Here is a 26,702-nt window from a genome sequence, read left to right as displayed (position 1 = left end):
ACAAATCTAATCTAATTATAAAGAACCCTGGGATTACATAATGACAGAAAACTCATGCATTCCAGACTCGTCAAAAACATAACCCGAGGAGAGGGAAGACAGAAACCCTAAGACCAACAAAAGGGGAAAGAGGAGGCTAGGAAGATAAGGCTGGGACCCAACAACTGGTAATCTTCCAGCCATCATCTCTATTAATATTGTTCGGCCTTTTCTCAATCTCCAGGGCCTCTCTAAATTTGCGATGGTGAAAATGCGCAACTTTGGCAATGACTTGAGCATCTTCTATACAAACATGATGCATAGTCTTCCCCGCATGCTCAGCTAGGGCTGAGGACTTGGTCCTACCATGTCTTAAGTCAGCTGAATGCTCACTAATCCGTTGATTAATAGAGCGACCCGTCTCACCAATATAAGGGGTCCCACAGGAACAGGGAATGACATAGACGCCCTTCATGTCCTTAGGGTCAATAGGGTCTTTCATAGACCTGAGGGAGCTACGGATAGTGAGGAGAGGTCTAAAAGAAGTGGGCACATCATACTTCCTCAGAACCCTCGCAATCCTATCTGTGGTCCCTTGGATGTAAGGAAGGTTCACACCCATGATACAGTCTTTGGGAACTCTCCGGATTGAAGGCTCCTTCTTGGCCCTGAGGAAGGCTTTTTGACCAAGGTTCCTATTGTAACCATTCTTTTCAAAGATATCAAGGAGATGAGCCTTCTCGGCTTCCAGGCTCTCCTCATCCGAAATCCTAACAGCACGTGTGGCAAGCGTGCTAAGAACCCCTAACTTCTGAGCTGGGAAGTGATGAGAAGACGCATGCAAGTATTGTTCAGTATGCGTCTTCTTTCTAAACACCTGATGAGAGAAGGAACCATCCACCTTCTTAGAGATGAGAACATCCAAGAACAGAAGACAACCATTATCTTATTTTTCCATCGTGAATTTAATGGCGTCGGACTGGTTATTGAGGTGACTGAAGAAACGATCCAGCTCGTCAAGACCATGAGACCAGACCACACCGGTGTCATCAACGAATCTTTTCCAAAGCTTCGGCAAAAGACGAGAGGAGGCCAAAGCCTTAGACTCAAAATCCTCCATGAAGAGATTAGCGACGACAGGGGACAAGGGGGAGCCCATGGCAACTCCGCAAGTCTGCTCATAGAATACTCCCTCGAAGTAGAAAAAGGTGGAGGTAAGGCAAAGCTCAACTAACTTAGCCATATCCGGGTCAGTTAGCTTATTAATTACCCTCACAGCCTCATTGATAGGAATACAAGTATAAAGAGAGACCACGTCAAAACTTACCAGAATGTCCTCGGGCTCAAGTTTAATTCTCTTAAGATCCTCAATAAAAGAAGTTGAGTCTTTGACAAAGGACTCAGTCTGCCCAACCAAGGGTCTCAACTTTGCAGCGAGGAACTTGGCCAAGAGGTAAGTTGGACCACCAATGGTATTGACAATGGGTCTCAGGGGGACGGTCTCAATACCATTGGTGGTCCAACTTACCTCTTGGCCAAGTTCCTCGCTGCAAAGTTGAGACCCTTGGTTGGGCAGACTGAGTCCTTTGTCAAAGACTCAGCTTCTTTTATTGAGGATCTTAAGAGAATTAAACTTGAGCCCGAGGACATTCTGGTAAGTTTCGACGTGGTCTCTCTTTATACTTGTATTCCTATCAATGAGGCTGTGAGGGTAATTAATAAGCTAACTGACCCAGATACGGCTAAGTTAGTTGAGCTTTGCCTTACCTCCACCTTTTTCTGCTTCGAGGGAGTATTCTATGAGCAGACTTGCGGAGTTGCCATGGGCTCCCCCTTGTCCCCTGTCGTCGCTAATCTCTTCATGGAGGATTTTGAGTCTAAGGCTTTGGCCTCCTCTCGTCTTTTGCCGAAGCTTTGGAAAAGATTCGTTGATGACACCGGTGTGGTCTGGTCTCATGGTCCTGACGAGCTGGATCGTTTCTTCAGTCACCTCAATAACCAGTCCGACGCCATTAAATTCACGATGGAAAAAGAAGATAATGGTTGTCTTCCGTTCTTGGATGTTCTCATCTCTAAGAAGGTGGATGGTTCCTTATCTCATCAGGTGTTTAGAAAGAAGACGCATACTGAACAATACTTGCATGCGTCTTCTCATCACTTCCCAGCTCAGAAGTTAGGGGTTCTTAGCACGCTTGCCACACGTGCTGTTAGGATTTCGGATGAGGAGAGTCTAGAAGCCGAGAAGGCTCATCTCCTTGATATCTTTGAAAAGAATGGTTACAATAGGCACCTTGGTCAAAAAGCCTTCTTCAGGGCCAAGAAGGAGCCTTCAATCCGGAGATTTCCCAAAGACCGTATCATGGGTGTGAACCTTCCTTACATCCAAGGGACCACAGATAGGATTGCGAGGGTTCTGAGGAAGTATGATGTGCCCACTTCTTTTAGACCTCTCCTCACTATCCGTAGCTCCCTCAGGTCTGTGAAAGACCCTATTGACCCTAAGGACATGAAGGGCGTCTATGTCATTCCCTGTTCCTGTGGGACCCCTTATATTGGTGAGACAGGTCGCTCTATTAATCAACGGATTAGTGAGCATTCAGCTGACTTAAGACATGGTAGGACCAAGTCCTCAGCCCTAGCTGAGCATGCGGGGAAGACTATGCATCATGTTTGTATAGAAGATGCTCAAGTCATTGCCAAAGTTGCGCATTTTCACCATCGCAAATTTAGAGAGGCCCTGGAGATTGAGAAAAGGCCGAACAATCTTAATAGAGATGATGGCTGGAAGATTAGCAGTTGTTGGGTCCCAGCCTTATCTTCCTAGCCTCCTCTTTCCCCTTTTGTTGGTCTTAGGGTTTCTGTCTTCCCTCTCCTCGGGTTATGTTTTTGACGAGTCTGGAATGCATGAGTTTTCTGTCATTATGTAATCCCAGGGGTCTTTATAATTAGATTAGATTTGTTGCATTGATATTTAATTCTTCCTTCCCCCCCCTTTTTTAAACCTTATGAGTAATAACATTATTAATTTATGTAAAATAATTTTAGTGAATAATTATTGATGTTTCAAGGATTATAAATTATTAAATTAATTATAAAAGGTAATGACCCTTAAGTTTAATTGATAATCAAGGAATTATTAGAATTTGATGATATACCAATAACATTGAGTTAATGGTTACACATGCACTATAATTATGGTTCTTTTTATTAATTTTAATAATATTAACATTATATATTATTAAGTAAATATAGATTATTTAATGAACCTAATTATCGTATAGAACTTATTAATTTAATTTCGATTGGGCTTTTACGGTTAAATAATTAATAAACATGATTTATTATTTTACCATTGGACCCTTAGATTTAAGCGATTATTTTAAATAAATACTCAAGTTACCTAGTATAACAAAACTCTATGAATAATAATAGTTTAATACTATGTATTTATATTTAAATATAATTTGGGAATAATAATAAATAAATATAGGTTAGTTGATGATATGATTTATTACCTTTGGACCTTGATTTAAACAATTATTAATAAATAAATACACAAGTTACCTTTTGTAACTAATTTCTAACAATAATAATAATTTAATACTATTTATTTATATTTAAATAAATTTGGGAATAATAATAAATATTGATTGCTTAACGAAAATGAAGATATAATGACCATTATATTTAATTAATAAGAATTATTCAATTAACGAATAATAATAATAAAATTAAGGGTTTGACTATGATCATCAAGTCAAAATTAGCCGTTGCAATATAGCTGTTGGAGTCTCTGCACACCCTATTTAATCAAGCTAAACCTGATCAGTTCTTCAACTTGTCCTGACGATGAACCACACTGGTTGGTTCGAAACGCGTCGACAAATGATTGATTATGTGATTTCGCCGAAGATTATCTAAACAATGTTATGGATCACAGAAGTCTAAATTCCTACTTAATTACAATTTGACAGCTAGCTGTCTTTAAGAGTTCTAACACAAATAGGAGTGAAACTCCTAAAACATGCTTTCAAGAACCTTATATGGGTCTTCAATACATTCTTTAATCAACTACCAACCATGTCTTCAAGCCTGATGATGTCCACTATGCTATTGCAAAACCTGCTGAGTCATGACCTAACTGTCCTGAAAACTAGGAGAGAGAGTTCCTCCTTTTAAGGTCCTTAACCCTTTATGCTTATCTTTAAACAGTTTATCTGGTTTATAGGTGGTATGCATTAATAATCCATTGAAACATCATTTTCCACCTGTGCAAAAAGGAAATTCAAGCATATGGTGTAAAGGATGAAACATCACTGTGCTATGAAAATACTTTGTTTTCATAGCACAACCTTCATATTACTTATGAAATACTCCTTGAAGCTTTGCTATCTACACCACTACCATCTGAGACTTCATAAATGATCCCATGTCTACCAGCAACCTCATAATTTGGAACTAGTCCAACTTTACCTCCGGAAAACATCCATAAGTGCTAAATGAACATCTTCAACAGTTTCATAGCGCGCTACGAAACTACTGTGTATGTTCTTTTTCAACACGGCCTTCAAAAATCTGTAGTTTGGGAGTTTTTTCAAAATTATAAGAAGACTGATATGATCAACCAAAAATCAAAAATCACTTTACCCTTATAGATGTTCTTCTTCATTTTCATCTTTCCTTCTGAATTCCTGTGACAAAAGCAGCTTCCTTTGAAATTATGTTGATCGGCCTCGCTTGCCAATGGTGGTCAGCCTTGCCTAAATTGTGGATGAGGAAAACCTTGGTGGAAAATTACCAAAGCTTACTGTTCGAAAAACTTATGTTCGAGGGTTTGCATGAAAACTGAAATGATGAGACTAGCCAACCCTTTTGAATTTGAAATTATCTTTCATAAATGAACCCTAATTTTGAAATGATGAGTTTGGATGGTGGCATGCATAAGGACTGACTCCTAGCTGACACCTAATAATGAAAATTATAACGGAATATTAACGGATTGATGTTTGACAAGACTGTTCTCCGAATCCGTGTTTTCGTAGCACGCAGGGAAAAGCGCTATGAAAAGAGTAGCGTTTTTGTAGCACAAAAGAGACATTTTACACTGCCTGTGCTACGCAAACGTGGTTTCGGGGCTAATTCCAAAAATTTTCAAAAATGGTTTAAGCTATGATTTTCTAAAAAGAATATAAGACTCATGAAACTTGGAATAAGGTTGTTGGACTTTATTTGGACATAAAAATTGAAACCTTTGAGACTCCTAACCTATTACCTACCCATTAAGATATAGGGTGACTTGACACTTATCTAAGACCATGACTAAGAAAAATGTAAACACTTGTTTTGGTGATAACACCAGCAAACATAATATAAGTTGGTAAGTTAGTATCTTTTTTTTTCTCAGCCAAAACTTGAGACAATTTCCTATCAATGACTACAATCCCTTTCTCATACTCAGATTCTTCTAGTAACTCACCTTCTACTTGATTCCTCTCAGATACATCACTATGTTGTTCATCGATTCCATCATATATTTCTTCCTCTTCCTTAACAACATTCAATAATCATCCTTCAACTCTTTAACTGATCCTAGTAATCAGTTCAACTTACTTCAATTCTAAGATTGATTCCTCTTTATCATGAGACATGTCTGCATCACCTTTCTCCAATTTCAATTGTACAATCAGAATATTTATTCTTTGGTTTGCTAGTCTACTCTCCAAAATACTTAGCTCATGCTACAAATCTTTCATCTCACTTGGAATTTCTTCCAAAAACTCTATACAATCCTCACTATCTTCTCCTTTGTCACAAGTCCAATTTCTTGGTGACACTACTATTTCTTGGTGATCCACTTTATAATTAAGCTCTTGATACCTTAAACAGGACCAAGAGTAAAGATGCGGTTGGTGTTTTAAACATGTATTTCAAGCATATTTGTTAAGTAGATTTTCCGCTTTAGGAATGAGCACATGGGTATTATCTGCAGTATAATAATAATTTCTTGCATTCAAAATATTATAAATAAAGAAGATATTGTAAGCCTATCTTGTTTAAAATAACAAATTTTCCATCTTTATACCAGTGCTCTAACCATTCATGAATTCATTTTTAGTGTATCAAGAGGTTTGTGATTTGTACATGGAGATGCTGTTCTGGACATGTACAAGTCTCACATGGACAGGGTAATCTTCTTAGGTAAGAGTAGTGAATATACTCTGTACCATAGTGATTTTCTTGTAGGAATAAATTGTTACATTCCTTGCAATTCAAATAGGCATGGACTTATGTTATATTGCAGATGTTGTAAGTTTATCTTGCTTATCATATCTGTTTTTCCTTTTTATTCCAGTTCTCTGACCATTCATGAATTCATTTAGTTTATTTAGAGGTTTGTACAGAGGGGCATATTAAACAACCAAAATCATATTCATGTATTAGGTATAGTAGTGAAGGATTGCATTGAAGAATTTGACCATTTTTTCTTTTCAGTTGAGTAAAGGACTACTTCTTAGGTAAGAAGAGTGAGTGTGATGTTCTGTAAATTTTTCAGAGTTGGATAAATCCTTTAGCTAACCCCAGTTTATGGCACTGTCTTTGTATATTGAACTTACAATGTTACACTTCCATGTTAGTTTCATGTTTCGTTTTTGGGTTTTTTGTCTCTTAATGCTTATAATGGATAGATTTTGATATTTGAGCAAACGGCCCAGGTTGGGATAGAGAATTGGACAAGTTGCAAATAGTCCCTTATCTCTAAATGGGTTTCTCTTGGAGTCAACATGATTGAGATCCACTGCTATATCTATCTTTGAAGGTGTTCTGCCTTTTTGTCACCTAGATAATTTTTCTTTTAAGAAATACTGCTTATAGAAATGTTGCTACCCTAGGATGTCTCTATGCTGTCAATCACTTACGACTTGCAACTGGCCTCAACCGTGGAACACTAGTCTCCGCCTTAATTCAAGCCCAAGCCCTGAGTACCTCACTGCTTGCCCCAGGACCACACTCTCGTGGGATGTTAGGATGTTACCTAGATAATTAAAAATTGACAGTTGCTAATTTTAACATTTGTATTTTATTTTTAACTTTGATATCCTTATTTACAGTCTGCGGAGTGAACTTTGGATGCCCTTGAGCTTGTGGATGATTATTACTTGATTTGAAATGGGTTACTAAAGGCTTCTTGTCAGCTTACAAGAACCTCTCCCACTCCAAAGCTTATTAATTTCCAAGATCTAGCTTATGATTAACCAATTGCACAAAAAAAATGCTTGAAATAGGTGTATGCTTGTGTTTGCCTTTAACTTCTTAATTGCCTGAAGTCTATTTGCTTAAACTGATATATAAACACACATAACAGTAAAATGCAGCAAATAAACAAACACATAAGACAACAATATAATATGGAATTCACCTTGATAACTTGGGCTACGTCTCCTTGAGATCTAATCAACTCGATTAGGCTCTTTGGGATTATGGCTGAATTCTTTTACAAGATCCACAGTCAACTCCATTGATTTACAACTGAACCTATGGGTTTAGAATGCCATCTTATCCCACTGGTTGTCCATACTCTGTTGGAAATAATAGTGAGAGGGGGGGGGGGGGTGAATCATTATTATTAAGTCAAATATTCCTTTTTCAAAATCAATTGCTATACGCTACTTCAATTAATTAAACCCACGTATATACGCAATAATGCAGAAGAAAACCCGCATATACAATGCAAACTTTTAATTTACTTTATCTTTCTAATGTTGATTGTTAATATATGATTCAGAAGCAAATAACTAGTAACCAGAAACAATAAAGCAGAGCAGAAAGTCAATCACACACAAGAACACAAGATATAAGGTGGAAACCCAATGTGGGTGAAAACCACCTGCTGCAATCCGTCTCTATCTTTTCTTTAATTAGAAACTTCTTTTTACAAATGTATTGGTGCAATCCTTTTACCAGTACGCAGGCTACAACCTGTAGAGAGCTACAACTCTCTCTCATTTTCCAGCTTCTCCTGGAAGGGAGCTACAACCCCCTTATCTCTTGCACTAGCCAAGATACTAGTACGTAGGTGCTGGCCTACAGAAGCCTACAACCTTCTCTTTCTTTCAAGGACCACGTTTCATAAATTCTGGATCCACAAATAACATCAATCAACCATCAAGAATTTCTGCATCAACCAATCACCTTTTCACCAAAAACTAAATCAACATAAACACCTCTCTGACGACTATACCCAGATCACAGTAACAGTACCACACACCAAAACTGAACCCAGAACACTGCAGCAATAAACAGAAGCAGCAAAAACACAACTCAAAATGTATACGCTACTTTAATGGCCTGAAACATGCGTGCATACGCTTCTGCGTATGGAACAACCTGCATATACGTTTTTTTCCTTCACTTAACCTGCGTATATATGCGCCTTAGCTGAACTGAACCTGCGTACAGATCTACAAACATAATTCACTCTTTCAAGTATTCAGGCACTGATTAACCCAGATTATCAGATTTATAGATCACACATGTGCCATATATAACAGATCAAAATCATGCAAAGATATTATCATTCAAGCCAAGAGATTATGACCCATCAATAGAACTTATCCTTCTTTTCGCTAAGGTTCCTCCTTCATTCAAATCCAGATCTGCTCCACAATGCTAATCACCAATATTTCAGATCTCGTACATTATCAGATATTCAATAATAATTCAGATGATGCCTTGTCACATGATCTCCTTCCTCTTTTATAGTTTTAGGCCTTCCACAATACCACGGTCCAAAACCATAATAAACCAATACCAAGGGCACAAAACCTGGGTTCAACACTTCTGACGAGATACCTTGGTCCAAAACCATAGGTTCAAATTCCAAGGACTAACAACCATGGACCAAAAATAAGTTTCCCACCATGTACGCGCTTTTCTGTGCATAAAAGTGCGTGTATACGCATACGCGACTTCTGAATGTATAACCCGCGTGTATACGCGTCTTAGGCAAGGTGAACCTGCGTATACAAGATTTCCTTCATTCTAAGCGCCTGAACTGAGGTCTGACACCAAAGTGAGTTGCCATCAAGGACAACACCTGTACCATAGGGCCACACCTGTGCCAAAATGCCAACAATCTCCCCCTTTGGACTTGATGGCAACCCCAAGATCCAAGTCATTCTCCCCCTTTGTCATCAAGGGCAAAGGGCTGTGCTCCCCCTGAGTACATGCTGATATCTCTGCTCTGCTGAACATACTCCCCCTGACTGTAGGCAAGATCTGCAAAAAGGTGTTTTTCAAGAGGAACCATGACTTATCATAAAAGACCTTCCTATCACCACAAGACTCGATACGTACAACCATCACCCAACCAAGTGGGGATACATCAGAAATTTACATATGACAACCAATCACATTGCATCAATCATCCCAGGCATAGTGGGGAAACCAAAATAGGCCGTTACATGACCTTGATAAAAAAAGATATACATGACATAGAGACGAAATATCAAGACTATGCAAATCACCAATAACTACTATCAACAACATCTGATAATCACTGTATATATCAGCAACCATGTTCTCCTTCTGTTCTCCTTTCTGCAGTTGATCCACCTGAACCAAAAACAGCTTGAGTACTAGAACCAAGAGCTTCTAAGGTAATCCCAACAATGCATTATTAGAAGATTATCTGCTCCCCCTGAACCTGTGCCCGATGGTCTCTGACAGACCCATATCAGACTCTCTCCAACCAGAGTCTGTCCTTGCTAATTTTCTTCAGAACTCCATATACGCGACTGCACCTGCATAAATCGGCGTATGTACGCGGATGCCCCTCATCCAACTCGCGTACACCATCTTTCTCTGAAACAGACAAGCTTCAACAGCAGGATGAAGCATCAACTACTCCTAGCCTCTGTCTGAGATATTCAAAAGTTTCCCTGGGCAGTGGTTTGGTGAGTATATCAGCAACTTGTTCCTTAGAAGGAACATACTCCAACTTGACTTTTTTCTCAAGCACTTGTTCCCGAAGAAAGTGATATTTGATAGGTATGTGCTTGGTCTTTGAATGCATGACAGGATTCTTTGAAATGCTTATTGCACTCGTATTATCACATAAGATAGAGACAGGTGGAGTACAAGTGATTTGAAAATCCTGCAAGGTTTGCATCATCCAAAGAAGTTGAGTGCAACAAGATGCAGCAACCACATATTCCGCTTCAGCTATAGATAAAGCAATCGAGCTCTGTTTCTTGCTGAACCAAGATACTAATTTGGAACCCATAAAGAATGCACCACCACTTGTGCTCTTCCTGTCATCCACGCTTCCGGCCCAATCTGCATCTGTGTAAGCATGAAGTGTGAGATCTGTATCTCTAGGATACCATAAGCCATAGTTTTGAGTTCCTTGAAGGTACTTGAAGATTCTCTTGACTGCCTGAAGATGAGTTTCCTTTGGATTTGCCTGAAATCTTCCAACTATTCCCACTGCATGCATGATGTCTGGTCGTGTGCCTGTCAAATAAAGTAGACTTCCAATCATCGATCTATAGGTTGGTTGATGTACTGCTGTTGATTCATCATTTGCACTGAGACTGCATCCTGTAACCATAGGGGTACATACTGGTTTCGAATCTTCCATGCCATATTTCTTCAGAATCTGCTTGAGGTACTTGGTTTGAGACAAGAAGATACCGCCCTCATTTTGTTGGATTTGCAATCCAAGAAAGTATGTCAGTTCTCCAATCAAAGACATTTCGAATTCTTTCTGCATCACCAAGGCAAAGCTTTGACTCATAGCTTCTTCGTTGCTTCCAAAGATAATATCATCTACATACACAACAAGTATTAGCAATTTGTCATTTTCAATTTTTATATAAAGATTGCTATCTGTTGATCCTTTTGAAAAACCTTGTTGATGAAGGTATTTGTCCAAGCGGTAGTACCAAGCCCTTGGAGCTTGTTTAAGCCCATAGAGAGCCTTTTTAAGTCTGCATACAAGATTTGGATCATTCCCAAGGATAAAGCCATCTGGTTGCTCTATGTACACTTCTTCTTCTAAGTCTCCATTCAGAAAGGCTGATTTTACGTCCATTTGAAATACTTTGAACTTCTGGAAGCTAGAGAGAGCAAGGAACATTCTAATGGCCTCAAGTCTAGTAACGGGAGCAAAAGTTTCTTCAAAGTCTATTCCTTCCTGTTGAGCATACCCTTTACAAACAAGTCTGGCCTTGTTTCTAATCACTTCCCCATTTTCATTCAACTTATTTTTGAAGATCCATTTTGTTCCTATGACATTTTTGTCTTTTGGTCTAGGAACCAACTCCCAAGTGTTATTCTTTTCGATCTGCTCAACCTCTTCATCCATTGCCTTAACCCAACACTCATCTTTGCATGCTTCTTTTACATTTTGTGGTTCAGTGGAAGAGAGCAATGCCAAATAGCTTGAAGCTTCTGCTATTGTTCTTCTTGTTTGTATACCTGCTTCTTTCTGCCCCCGAATTTGAGATTCTGGATGATTCTTCTGAACGTACCTGGACGGAGTCTTTTCTTCTATCCTTATCTGTTCCTCTGGTGCCTATTGGGGTTCTTCTTCATCATCTGTCTGATTTGGAGAGTAGTCTTCATCCTCATCGATATTTTCATGATTCACTTGCCTAGGGATGTATCCTTTTTCATCAACCACTACATCAATGTTGTCAACAATTCTTCCAAGTCTTTTATTGTAACACTTATATGCTTTGCTGTAGGGAGAATAACCAAGGAGAATGCCTTCATCTGCTATAGGTTCAAGTTTGCCAAGCTGCTCATCAGTATTCTTAATATAGCATTTGCTCCCAAAAATTTTGAAATGCTTTACCGAAGGAGTCTCACCATACCAGAGCTCATGAGGAGTTTGAGTGCTATTCACTTGGACATTTGTTTTGTTGAGAATAACAACCGCAACATATGCAGCTTCACCCTAGAAGGTTGCGAGAGTTCCAGACTCATTAAGCATAGCACGAGCCATTTGTTGGACTGTTCTGTTCATCCTTTCCGCCACTCCATTGTGCTGAGTAGTCCTAGCTGTAGAGAATTCCCTTCTTATTCCATGTTCTTCACAGAAATCAAAAAATTCATATGAGGTAAATTCCCCACCTCTGTCGGACCTGAGGCACTTAATTTTGTAATCTGATTCATTTTCAGCCAAGGCTTTGAAGGATTTGAATTTTTTGAATGCTTCGTCTTTGTGCTTCATAAGTCCTAACCAAACAAACCTGGAGAAGTCGTCAATGAATAATATAAGGTATTCTTCTCCTCGAGGTGACCTTGTCCTAAATGGACCACATACATCTGTATGGACTAGCTCAAGAGGCCTGCTAGCTGATCCTTCCTTCTCAGGAAAGTTAGTTCTGGTTTGCTTACCAAACTGACATGATTTGCATATGGTGTTGTCTGGAATTTTGATATCTGGAAGACCATGAACTGCCTGGTATTTGCATGCTTTCCTTATTTGTGAAAAGCTTAGATGCCCCAACCTCCGGTGCCATAACCAGTGTTCATCATCCTTGCTTAAATAACATTGTTGTTGTCCTTCTTCAAATATGTATAGATTATTTGGAGTTCTTTTGCCTTTGATCACTGTTTCTCCTGTATCAAGGTCACGAACACTACATCCATTTGATTGAAATATTACCTCGGTTCCTTGATCTCACATCTGAATAACACTCAGTAGATTATGCTTCAAGCCATCAACATACAAAACATTTCCAGCCTTGACCCTTTCTTTCAACTGAGCAGAGCCTTTTCCTTTTATGGCTGCAGGGGTATCGTTCCCAAAAGAAACCTTCTTTCCCTTTTCTAATGCAGTATATGATTCAAGTTTTTCTTTATCACCTGTCATATGCTTCGAACATCCGCTGTCGATATACCATAGATTTTCTTGTCCTTCTGCATAAAAGGCTATCCCACATCTTTCTGGTTGTGGTTCCTTCACTCTCCATGTTCTGGCACTTGAGGTTTGTTCCTTCTGAGTTGTCTTCCAAAACCTGCTCCTGCATTCAGAATCTTCATGACCAAAGTTATTACAAATAGAACATTCAACTTCATTTTCAAGGGCTGAAAAGTTGTTATAAGTCCTTTTTGTGATCCCAGTCATATTCGTTTGTTTTTGAGCTTATCTAGTCATGATTGTCTTATAGGCAACACATTGGGCTGCTTTGGGACCAAAGTTATGGCAAGAGAAGCATTGGCCATTGAAGAAACTCCTGCGATTATTAAATCTATCATCCAACCGATTGTAGTTTCTACTGACATCCATTCTTGAGGCAAATTGGGAAGATTTTACCTTAGGCTGATTGTAGCTTCTATTTGTCCTTAAGGTAGCTTGCCCCTGATTTTCTTGATAGTCTTTGTTCATTCTTGAGGTAAACTGTCCTTGATATACCTGATGATTTCTATTAGGCCTTTGCTCGCTCCTCCTTGCTGCATCAAGATAACTTTTGGAGGTGGATGCTTGAGATGTTTCTTCATTATATCCTAGACCTGTCTTAATTAGTGGAGAACGCTGCACATTGATAATCTCATCCAGAGTTTCAGATCCTTTAACAAATTTAAGATTAATAGCTTTTGTTTCCTCAATCTCCTTTCTAAGACCAACAATTTCACATTCCAAATTTTCAAGGTGTTTTTCCCTTTCAGCTAGTTGACATTGCAGAGAATCAATAATCGCATTTTTCTCTTCTAAGCAAATTTTGAGATTAGATATCTCTTTATAAAAACCTTCTACATCTATAGCATCCATGTAGTCATCATCTTCAAAAGCCATTAAAAGTTTATACTTATTACCTCGTTCATCTTCGTCACTATTTGAAAGTCCATCACTATCTTCATGAGTGTAATAGCTTTTCTTATTTGCATTCTGTTTCTTGTTCCATCTAACAGGTTCCTTCCCTTTGTCAATATTATCCTTGTGAGGACATTTGGCAACATAGTGACTGACTCTTCCACAAGCAAAGCATTTGAAAGGTAACTTACCTCGGAACCGCCCAGTACCCCGTTGAAGATTTCTGACAAAATTTGATTCTTCTTCTTCTTCTGACACGTGTCCTGACTCATAGTACTCGCCTTTGCCTGAAGCCTTGAAGGCAGCTTCTCTCCTGTCTGATGGACCTCCTTTCCTCATTTCATAAGCAGTTAGAATTCCGTGCAACTGTGACATTTTAAGTCTTTGTAGATTCTCTTTTTCTTCTATTGCAGAAACTTTAGATTCAAACCTAGGGGACAAAGATCTTAGAACTTTTTCAACCACAACAGCCTCTTTTATTTCTTCACCCAAAATTTTCATACAATTAACAATCTCATCTACACGAAGAAAATAGTTAGCCACACTTTCATCATTATACATCCTGAGATTTTCATACTGAATCCTGAGGGTTTGAAGTTTTGCTCGTTTTACCTGATCATCTCCTTCATAGCTCAGAACAATCTTGTCCCATATCTCTTTTGCGGATTTAAACTGCATTACCTTGACAAATTCTGATTGAGATAGGCATCCTAATAGAGTATTGACCACCTTTGCATTTGTTTCATATTTCTTCTTTTCAGCCGAATCTGTAGGAGTTGCTGATGGAAAAGTATACCCTGTATCTATGATATCCCAGACTTCTGTACCAAGAGATTGAAGATAGGCAGTAACTCTTACCTTCCAATAAACGAAGTTTGTCCCATCAAAAATCGGTGGCTTGATTGATGCTTCCCTCTCGTAGTTGCTCATGATGAATGATCTTCCTTCAAGCGATCAAGCTTCTTCTGAAGGACCTGCTCTGATACCAATTGTTGGAAATAATACTAAGAGGGGGGGGTGAATCAATATTATTAAGTCAAATATTCCTTTTTCAAAATCAACTGCTATACGCTACTTCAGTTAATTAAACCCACGTATATACGCAATAATGCAGAAGAAAACCCGCGTATACAATGCAAACTTTTAATTTACTTTATCTTTCTGATGTTGATTGTTAATCTGTGATTCAGAAGCAAATAACCAGTAACTAGAAACAGTAAAGTAGAGCAGAAAGACAATCGCACACAAGAACACAAGATATAAGGTGGAAACCCAATGTGGGTGAAAACCACCTGCTGCAATTCGTCTCTATCTTTTCTTTAATTAGAAACTTCTTTTTACAAATGTACTGGTGCAGTCCTTTTACCAGTATGCAGGATGCAACCTGTAGAGAGCTACAACTCTCTCTCGTTTTCTAGCTTCTCATGGAAGGGAGCTACAACCCCCTTAGCTCTTGCACTAGCCAAGATAATAGTACGTAGGTGCTGGCCTACAGAAGCCTACAACCTTCTCTTTCTTTAAGGACCACGTTTCATAAATTTTGGATCCACAAATAACATCAATCAACCATCAAGAATTTCTGCATCAACCAATCACCTTTTCACCAAAAACTAAATCAACATAAACACCTCTCTGACGACTGTACCCAGATCACAGTAACAGTACCACACACCAAAACTGAACCCAGAACACTGCAGCAATAAACAGAAGCAGCAAAAACACAACTCAAAATGTATACGCTACTTTAATGGCCTGAAACCTGCGTGCATACGCTTCTGCGTATGGAACAACCTGCGTATACGTTGTTTTCCTTCACTTAAACTGCGTATATACGCGCCTTAGCTGAACTGAACCTGCGTACAGATCTACAAACATAATTCACTCTTTCAAGTATTCAGGCACTGATTAACCCAGATTATCATATTTATAGATCACGCATGTGCCAGATATAACAGATCAAAATCATGCAAAGATATTATCATTCAAGCCAAGAGATTATGACCCATCAATAGAACTTATCCTTCTTTTCGCTAAGGTTCCTCCTTCATTCAGATCTAGATATGCTCCACAATGCTAATCACCAATATTTCAGATCTCGTACATTATCAGATATTCAATAATAATTCAGATGATGCCTTGTCACATGATCTCCTTCCTCTTTTATATTTTTAGGCCTTCCACAATACCACGGTCCAAAACCATAATAAACCAATACCAAGGGCCCAAAACCTGGGGTCAACACTTCTGACGAGATACCTTGGTCCAAAACCATAGGTTCAAATTCCAAGGACTAACAACCATGGACCAAAAATAAGTTTCCCACCATGTACGCGCTTTTTTGTGCATAAAAGTGCGTGTATACGCATACGCAACTTCTGAATGTATAACCCGCGTGTATACACGTCTTAGGCAAGGTGAACCTGCGTATACAAGATTTCCTTCATTCTGAGCGCCTGAACTAAGGTCTGACACCAAAGTGAGTTGCCATCAAGGACAACACCTGTACCATAGGGCCACACCTGTGCCAAAATGCCAACATACTCTGCAAACAAATCTAGGCTTCTCTGGACTAGATTCCTTCAATCAGCGCTCTAAGCTATCTTGAGCTCTAGCTTGCACCAACTCTGCAGAATTCTCTTACTGTCTCTGGAACTCCTTCTGTCTTCTGCACACATTAGACACCAGCAACAGCTGGATCATTTGATCTCTTTGTTGTTTTTCAGCTTCATTACAGCTCCATGGCTCTTAGAAGTCTGCTGTGATCTCCCTGGCTCTGGCTCTAGCTCTTGGCTCTGGCTCTGGCTCTAACTCTTGGCTTTGGCTCTGGCTCTGGCTCTTAGCTCTGGCTCTGGCTCTTGGCTCTCATCTCTAGCTCTCACGAGCTTCTGGTTTCGCTTGACCTCCAAGAGAATCTCTACTTTTGAGTCACTATGACTCTGCATACTGCCTCCTCTGGGCTTACTCTCCGCATTCAAGCATCTCTGAGCCTCTTGGGCTTCTCTGCACTTCTCCTGAGCATAACTATGCATTTCTGTGTTATCTCTCAGCCTCTGCGGGAATTATCAGCAACCTTCAACCCTTTGTCAATTGAGCTCCCTGTGCTCTTGTAACACATCGGTTACAGTCCTTCATCATTGAAGAACTCGATTGTTTCATCCCAAGAATCTGTTTACAAATGGAAAATAATAGGCAGGCAGAAAACTCAGTCGTTTTGCCTTCCTCTGGCCGAAATAGCCAAATAACAGAATACACAGGAAAATGCACGCAAAACACATCATGGGCCTTTTAGCCGAACTTCAAATAATATGCAATTGCATTTATATTCCCATCGGGTCCGCCTTTGGTCACAATATTGCAATCGCATTGTCGCATGGTCAAAAACCCAAATACACAGGAATACACAGAAAATCTAAAATTTCGGGTTTCAAATATTATGTAGCCTCGCTTATAATCCTTATCGGGTCTGGGTTCTTTATCGCATATCGCATGTCGCACAGCGAAATGCTTAAAACCCATGAATTTGAGAAATAATGGAAATACAAAGGAAATACGCTATCGAGCGCCAACCCAGATCTCAAACGGTATGAAACCCTGTCTATAACCCTTATCGGGTTCGCACTTTATCGCAAGTCGCAATCGTGATGTGCATTGGCCCTTTGTATCGAGGATCACCGATTACTAATCGCCGATCATCAATATCGATGTATCACTATCAGCCCCATCACTATATTAGCATATCGCAATATCGTTGTCACAACGGCCTCAGGGGTCTTCCCTTTGACTGTGCCGATCGCCAATCGCCGACCATCACATATCGCAATCGGCTCCGGTTGGCGTCCCGATATCGCAATAAGGCCTTCCTCCGATGCGATATATTAGAGATCGCTATCGGGGAGCCCTTAAGGCCTATTGCTCTGCCCTTTAAACCTTCCTATTCAATTTTCTTTAGAAAGCCTTTATTTCTCCTAAGTCCCATTTAATAAGAAAATGCCTCCTTTTCAAAGGACAATGGGCAGTCTTCTTTTTGCCATAACTTCTTCATCTGAAGTCCATTTTAGTCCATTCAAATTGCAGTAGATTTAGATTGAAAAGATCTACGAAATGAGACTATTTCCAAGAGCATCCTTTGACTTTTATTTTCCTCTGTGAGGAATATTTATAGACTTAGAAGTCTATTCTAGATCCATTTTGGATCACACCTTCCCACTAAAAAGAACTTTTGGTCTCCAAAAGACTGATATACTAATCTGAACAGTAAATGAGAGTAATTGCACCCTCTTCTTTTAGCCTTCATACACTTGCCTGCATGGCTAGTGCCTCTGGACCAAAACCTTTGAACACTCCCTTCTTGGATGTGCTTGTCCTCCTGGGAAGAACTGTCTTCCTCCTTGAATTCATGCAGAACTCCTGCTGAGAAGGTCACAGAAGGTATTTTTAACTTCTTTGCCTTGATCATTGACCCAAGGTGGCTCAAACCAATGTGAAGTTACATCTACTTCACAAAATTTTCATTTGTACCTGCTTGACATACTGTCAACAACAACTGTTAACAACAACAGGATTACAGACAACAACTGGATGGCCTAAACTCTTGCTTCAACAAAAGAAACATATTTCACATCTTGTGAACACCTCCATGTCTTTACATCTGCATTTACAAATGATGGACTATATAACAAGCCCGATATTACATTCATGCTTAAAACAAAGAAATCAACCCTTCAAGTTAATCACACATACATGTTTAAATACAAGGAAATCATTAACATCCCTGTGTTCATGCATATCAAGCTTATGCATGCATTTCATCTTTCAACTTTCACTTAATGAAATGAAATATAATGTTGCAACAATAAAGTGAGTCTCCTACTCAACTTTTCCATTCACCTTCTTGGTAAAAACATGCAACTTGAATTCCATTAACAAAGAAATGCAAATAGATGTGTTATATCAATAGACATGCAATCTTAATTGGATAAGAACTCTAACCATTTCTTACCAATCCATTTCAAAGGTCCTTCCTTTGTCTGCACATTAGCATCAACATGTGAATCATCTTGAAACACATCATTCATGGAAACTTCCTTTCCATTCCTGCCATTTTCTCTTTCCACCTTCTTCAAGTTTCATGGAAGCATTGTTGGATTCAAAGTCCAACACTTTTCAGCAATGTGTCCTTGCTTATGGCAATAAGTGCAACACATGTGCATCCTCTTGACAGCATGATTTGCCTTGTCCAATGGACCTTTGGCTTCTTACTTCTTTTCCTTCAAAAGTTTCCTGTATGTGGCCATTCTCTTCCAACATCTAGAAACATTATGGTTAACCAAACCACAAAAGGAACATGCAATTCTTTTCCCATGCTTATATGGAAATTTACCATGCTGAACATAATCAAAAGGAATATGATTAGAACCAGATTTGTACCTTTCTTTTTCACCTTTATTACCTTCATGAGGAGGTGAATCAAATGAAGAAGTGGCTCCCTTTGGAACACCATCAACCTCTTCAATGGTTTCAGAGTTTCCACAACTCTCTCGTTCAAGTGTATGCTTATGAACAGCTGCATCCTACAAATGATGTTTCAAGCTATTGTATTCTCCATGAATACAATCTTTACAATCTTGAGGTAGAAGACCTGAAATGAAACTCCTTCTTGGAACTGTTTCAATGGCCTTCATGGCAGCTTTGGAACTTTCTCCATAAGACTGTCCATAGCCAAGACCCAGATACTTAGGCTTTTCCTCAACCATTATTGGCTCAACAATACCCTGTGCATGTTTGCTCAAGCCTCTTCCTTCATAGCCCATCTTGGACATTAACTTGGAACCTATGCCTTTGGTATGTTTTTCAAAAGAACCAATATAAACATTCTTAGAGGAATTCGAAGACAAATTGGAATTATTTACCTCTTCTTCAAGCTGATACTTGACTAAGGCTTCTTTTGCAACAAAGAGTTGTGTCTCCAACTCATGCATCCTTTCCAAGTTCATATTTGCAATATGAAGTTGCCTCTCCATTTCCTGCAATTTGTTAGAAAGCAATTGATTCTCTTCCTTCATGGAATTCAACTGCTCTCGAAGTATGATGCTCTTCCTTCCATCCTCATACATTTATCTCACCATATCCATCATGATGAACAAGTCTTGCTTCATATCTTCATCAAAGACTCTTGTGAAGAAAGAAGAATTTGAGGACTCACTTGTAGAAGTTGTCATTATCAAAATGAACAAAAGAACTTCAAACAAGATTAACAAAGAGCTTATTCAAGCAACCTTTTGCAACAAACCTCTTGTGCTTCAAGGATTGTCTTGAGGTCCTTTGGGATAAGAAGAATGCCTTCATCCCTTCTTCCTTCTTGTCCTCTCCTGGACTTAGCTATCAATAGCTTTCCCTGAACCTTTGCAAACTCAACAACAGTTAGTTTACAAAAAATCAAACAGAAAAATCCTTGCTATTGTTTGAACACCTTTCAAGTCAAATAAGCATATATTGGTACCACTTGCATCATGATGCAACCTGCTTCATGATACAACCTACTCTGGTATAACTTTCTTTGAAGGTGGGATTAATCAACCTGAGGCTTTGATACCACCTAATCTGAAATGGGTTACTAAAGGTTTCTTGTCAGCTTACAAGAACCTCTCCCACTTCGAAGCTTATTAATTTCCAAGATCTAGCTTATGATTAACCAATTACGGAAAAAAAAAAATGCTTGATATAGGTGTATGCTTATGTTTGCCTATAACTGCTTAATTTCCTTAAGTCTATTTGCTTAAACAGATATATAAACACACTAACAGTGAAATGCAGCAAATAAACAAACACATAAGACAACAATATAATATGGAGTTCACCCTGATATCTTGGGCTACGTCTCCTTGAGCTCTAATCAACTCGATTAGGCTCTTTGGGATTATGGCTGAATTCTTTTACAAGCTCCACACTCAACTCCATTGGTTTACAACTGAACCTATGGGTTTAGAATGCCATCTTATCCCACTGGCTGTCCATACTCTGCAGACAGATCTAGGCTTCTCTGGACTAGATTCCTTCAATCAGCGCTCTAAGCTATCTTGAGCTTTAGCTTGCACCAACTCCCTCGGAATTCTCTTAATGTCTCTGGAGCTCATTCTTCTGTCTTTAGCACACATCAGACACCAACAAAAGCTGTATCATTTGATATCTTTGTTGTTCTACAGCTCCATGGCTCTTAGAATTCTGTTATGAGCTCTCTGGCTCTGGCTCTCGGCTCTGGCTCTGGCTCTTGGCTATAACTTTGGCTCTGGCTCTTGGCCTGGCTCTAGCTTTTGGCTCTTAGCTCTGGCTCTCACGAGCTTCTGGTTTCGCTTGACCTCCAAGCGAATCTTTGCTTCTGAGTCACTTTAACTCCGCAGACGGCCTCCTTTGGGCTTACGCTTAGCATTCAAGCATCTCTGAGCCTCTTGGGCTTCTCTGCACTTCTCCTGAGCATAACTCTACCTTTTTGTGTTATCTCTCGGCCTCTGCATGAATTCTCAGCAACCTTCAGCCGCTTTGTCAATTGAGCTCCATGTGCTCTTGTAACACATTGGTTACAGTCCTTCATCATTGAAGAACCCAACTGTTTCATCACAAGAATCCATTTACAAATGGAAAAGAACAGGCGGGCAGGAAACCCGGTCGTTTTGCCTTCCTTTGGCTGAAATAGCCAAATAACGGAATACACAGGAAAACACACGCAAAACACATCATGGGCCTTTTAGCCAGACTTCAAATAATATGCAATCACATTTATATTCCCATCGGGTCCACCTTTGGTCGCAATATCGCAATTGCATTGTCGCATGGTCAAAAACCCAAATACATGGGAATACACAGAAAATCCGAAATTTCGGATTTCAAATATTATGTAGCCACGCTTATAATCCTTATCGGGTCTGGGTTCTTTATCGCACGTCGCACGGCAAAATCCTTAAAACCCATGAATTTGACAAATACATGGAAATACAAAGGAAATCCGCTATCGGGCACCAAGCCGGATCTCAAACAGTATGAAATCGCGTCTATAATCCTTATCGGGTCTGCGCTTTATCGCAAGTCGTAATCGCGATGTGCATTGGCCCTTTGTATCGGGGATCACTAATGGCCGATATCAGCGTATCGCTATCGGTCCCATCGCTATATTGACATATTGCAATATCGCTATCACAACGGCCTCGGGGGTCTTCCCTTTGATTGTGTCGATCGCCGATCGTCGTCGCATATCGCAATCGGCTCCGCCTAGGGTCCTGATATCGCACTAAGGCCTTCCTCCGATGCAATATATCTAAGATCACTATCAGGGAGCCCTTAAGGCCTGTTGCTCCGCCCTTTAAACCTTCCGATGCGATTTTCTTTAGAAAGCCTTTATTTCTCCTAAGTCCCATTTAATAAGAAAATGCCTCCTTTTCAAAGGACAATGGGCAATCTTCATTTTGCCATAACTTCTTCATCTGAAGTCCATTTTAGTCCATTCAAATTGCAATAGATTCAGATTGAAAAGATCTACGCAATGAGACTATTTCCAAGAGCATCATTTGAACTTCATTTTCCTTTGTGAGGAATATTTATAGACTTAGAAGTCTATTATAGATCCATTTTGGATCATTACTTGAATCTGTTGGACTAGAGTGCCAATAATGTTTTATCGATAGCCTTCAGCAATACGGTGTATTTATGGGATTCCTCCAAGAGCACAACTTATGAACTCCTGATAGTCGATGATGATGTTGGTCAAATAACCAGTGTTAAATGGGCACCTAATGGAAGACATATTGGTGTTGGAATGACTAATTCTGTTGTACAAATATGGCATTCTGCATCTAATAGACAAGTAGAATAAATTAATTTTTGTTCTCATATTTTCAGTTTCATTATTTGTTTCTAGATGCAATCTCATTCACCTGGTAATATTTTTCAATGAACACAGCTTAGAGCCTTGAAAGGTCACCAATCCTGTGTAGGTGCGCTTGCTTGGAATGGTCATATTCTTACAACTGGTGGCCTTGATGGTTTAATATTTAATCACAATGTCTACATCCATGATTCCATTGTTCAAACATACAGAGGACATGTGAAAGAAGTGTGTGGTTTGAAATGGTCTATGTCTGGCCAGCAACTTACAAGTGGGGGGAATGACAATTTACTTCATGTATGGGACAAGTGCATGTCATCCTCTAATGTTGCAACTCAGTATCTTCACCGGCTTGATGAGAATTGTGCTGTAGTAAAAGCCCTGGCATGGTGCCCTTTTCAGAGCAATCGTTTGGCATCTAATGGAGGTTGCGCTGACCGCTGCATTAAGTTTGGAATAACCATACAGGAGCTTGCCTAAATACCATTGACACTCACTCTCAAGTTTGCTCATTATTATGGAATAAGCATGAGCATGAGCTATTGAGTTCACATTGATTTAACCAGAACCAACTGACCTTATGGAAATATCCATCTATGGTTAAGATAGCAGAGCTTACTGGTCACACGTCTAGAGTACTGCATCTGGCAGAGGTATTCATTCTATTGATCTATCACTAAATGGGTTTGTGCTGACAGTCTTAGCCTTTTTGCTGACAGTCTTTCCTTTGTTTTGTATTTTCAGAGTCTAGATGGGTACACTGTTGCATCGGCTGCAGGAGATGAGACTCTTAGGTTTTGGCAAGTATTTGGAGCTCCTGATACCTTAAAGAGGACCAAGAGTAAAGATGTGGCTGGTGCTTTTAACATGTATCTCACGCATATCCGTTAAGCAGATTTTCCTCCTTCAGGAATGGGCACAGGGGTATTATCTGCTCACATGGATTTAGCCAGAACTAGCTAACCTTATGGAAATATCCATATATGGTTAAGATAAGAGAGATTTACAGGTCACACGTCTAGAGTATTGCATCTCGGAGAGGTATTCATTCTATTGATCTATCGCTAAATGGTTTTTGTGTTGAAAGTTTTTGTTTTTGTGCTAACATTGTTTCCTTTGTTTTTGCGTTGACACAATGACAATATTTCCTTTGTATTTGGTAAGTCTTTGGAGCTCTTGATACCTTAAAGAGGACCAAGAATAAAGATGCGGCTGGTGCTTTAAACATGTATTTCAAGCATATTCGTTAAGAAGATTTTCCACTTCAGGAATGAGCACATGGGTATTATCTGCGGTATAATAATAATTTCTTGCATTCAAAATATTATAAATAAAGAATATATTGTAAGCCTATCTTGTTTAAAATAACTGTTTTTCCTTCTTTATACCAGTTTTCTAACCATTTATGAATTCATTTTTAGTGTATCAAGAGGTTTGTGATTTGTACATGGAGATGTTGTTCTGGACATGTACAAGTCTGACATGGAAAGGGTAATCTTCTGATGTAAGAGTAGTGAATATACTCTGTACCATAGTGATTTTGCTGTAGGAATAAATTGTTACATTCCTTGCAGTTCAAATAGGCATGGACTTATGTTATATTGAAGATGTTGTAAGTCTATCTTGCTTATCATATATGTTTTTCCTTTTATTCCAGTTCTCTGACCATTCATGAATTCATTTAGTTTATTTAGAGGTTTGTACAGAGAGACATATTAAACAACCAAAATCATGTTCATGTATTAGGTATAGTAGTGAAGGATTGCATTGAAGAATTTGACCATTTTTTCTTTTCAGTTGAGTAAAGGACTACTTATCAGGTAAGAAGAGTGAATGTGATGTTCTGAAAGCTGTTTAGTGTTGGATAAATCCTTCATCCAACCCCAGTTTACAGCTTTGTCTTTGTATATTGAACTTACAATGTTACACTTCCATGTTAGTTTCATGTTTCGTTTTTGGGTTTTTTGTCTCTTAATGCTTGTAATGGATAGATTTTGATATTTGAGCAAACGACCCAGGTTGGGTTTGAGAATTGGACAAGTTACAAATCCTCCCTTGTCTCTGAATGGGTTTCTCTTGGAGTCAAGATGATTGAGATCCACTACTATATCTATCTCTGTAGGGGTTCTTCCTTTTTGTCACCTAGATAGCTTTTCTTTTAAGAAATACTGCTTATATAAAAGTTGCTACCCTAGGATGTATCTATGTCGTCAATCACTTACGACTTTCAATTGGCCTCAACCATGGAACATTGGTCTCCACCTTGATTCAAGCCCAAGCCTTGAGTACCTCATTGCTTGCCCTAGGACCACACTCCTGTGGGATGTTAGGATGTTACCTAGATAATTAAAAATTGACAGTTGCTAATTTTAACATTTATATTTTATTTTTAACTTTCATATCCTTATTTACATTTTGCCGAGCGAACTTTGGATGCCCCTGAGCTTGTGGATGATTATTACTTGAATATGTTGGATTGGAGTGCCAATAACGTTTTATCGATAACCCTCAGCAATACGGTGTATTTATGGGATGCCTCCAAGAGTACAACTTCTGAGCTCCTGACAGTCGATGATGATGTTGGTCAAATAACCAGTGTTAAATGGGCACCTGATGGATGACATATTGGTATTGGCTTGACTAATTCAGTTGTACAGCTACGGGATTCTGCATCTAATAGACATGTAGATTAAATTAATTATTGTTCTCATATTTTCAATTTCATTATTTTTTTCTACATGCAATCTCATTCAGGTGGTAATGTTTTTCAATGAACACAGTTCAGAGCCTTGAAAGGTCACCAATCCCGTGTAGGTGCGCTTGCTTGGAATGGTCATATTCTTAAAACTGGTGGCCTTGATGGTTTAATAGTTAATCATGATATCCGCATTCGTGATTCCATTTTTCAAACATACAAAGGACATGTGCAAGAAGTGTGTGGTTTGAAATGGTCTATGTCTTTTCAACAACTTGCAAGTGGGGTGAATGACAATTTACTTCATGTGTGGGACAAGAGCATGTCATCCTCTAATGCTGCAACTCAGTATCTTGACTGGCTTGATGAGAATTGTGCTACAGTAAAAGCCTTGGCATGGTTCCCTTTCCAAAGCAATCTTTTGGCATCTGGTGGAGGTAGTGCTAACCACTACATTAAGTTTTGGAATACTCATACAGGAGGTTGCCTAAATACCGTTGACACTGACTCTCAAGTTTCCTCATTATTATGGAATAAGCATGAGCGTGAGCTATGGAGTTCACATGGATTTAGCCAGAACCAGCTGACCTTATGGAGATATCCATTTATGGTTAAGATAGCAGAGCTTACTAGTCACACGTCTAGAGTACTACATCTGGCATAGGTATTCATTCTATTGATCTATCGCTAAATGGGTTTGTGCTAACAGTCTTAGCCTTTTTGCTGACAATATTTCCTTTATTTTTTATTTTTCAGAGTCTAGATGGATACATTGTTGCATCGACTGTAGGAGATGAGACTTTTATGTTTTGGCAAGTATTTGGAGCTCTTGATACCTTAAAGAAGACCAAGAGTAAAGATGCGGTCGTGCTTTTAACATGTATCTCGCGCATATCCGTTAAGCAGATTTTCCTCCTTCAGGAATGAGCATAGGGGTATTATCTTCTCACATGGGTTTATCCAGAACCAGCTGACCTTATGGAAATATCCATATATGGTTTAGATAAGAGAGCTTTATTGGTCACATGTCTAGATTGCTCCACATGGCAAAGGTATTCATTCTATTGATCTATCGCTAAATGGATTTTGTGTTGAAAGTTTTTGATTTTGTGCTGACAGTCTTTCCTTTGTTTTTGTTTTGACACAATGACAGCCTTTCCTTTGTATTTGGTAAGTCTTTGGAGCTCTTGATACCTTAAAGAGGACCAAGATTAAAGATGCGACTGGTGCTTTAAACATGTATTTCAAGCAGATTCGTTAAGCATATTTTCCGCTTCAGGAATGAGCACATGGGTATTATCTGTGGTATAATAATAATTTCTTGCATTCAA

General features: G+C 39.1%; 2 pseudogenes; both read left to right on the top strand.

Annotated features, from left to right (window-relative positions):
• LOC149196164 (cell division cycle 20.2, cofactor of APC complex-like) overlaps positions 1–23,567 on the top strand; it is a 35,226-nt pseudogene extending 11,659 nt beyond the window's left edge.
• Positions 23,568–25,144: 1,577 nt separating this feature from the next.
• LOC149196163 (cell division cycle 20.2, cofactor of APC complex pseudogene) lies at positions 25,145–26,035 on the top strand (annotated as a pseudogene).
• Positions 26,036–26,702: the final 667 nt, after the last annotated feature.

Source organism: Pinus tabuliformis, chromosome 2_2 (assembly GCF_031772625.1).
Source record: "Pinus tabuliformis cultivar Carrire ecotype Pingquan chromosome 2_2, CPIR1, whole genome shotgun sequence".
Lineage (NCBI taxonomy): Eukaryota > Viridiplantae > Streptophyta > Pinopsida > Pinales > Pinaceae > Pinus > Pinus tabuliformis.
Note: the sequence above shows the minus strand (reverse complement) of the source record. Positions and strands in the feature narration are given on the sequence as shown.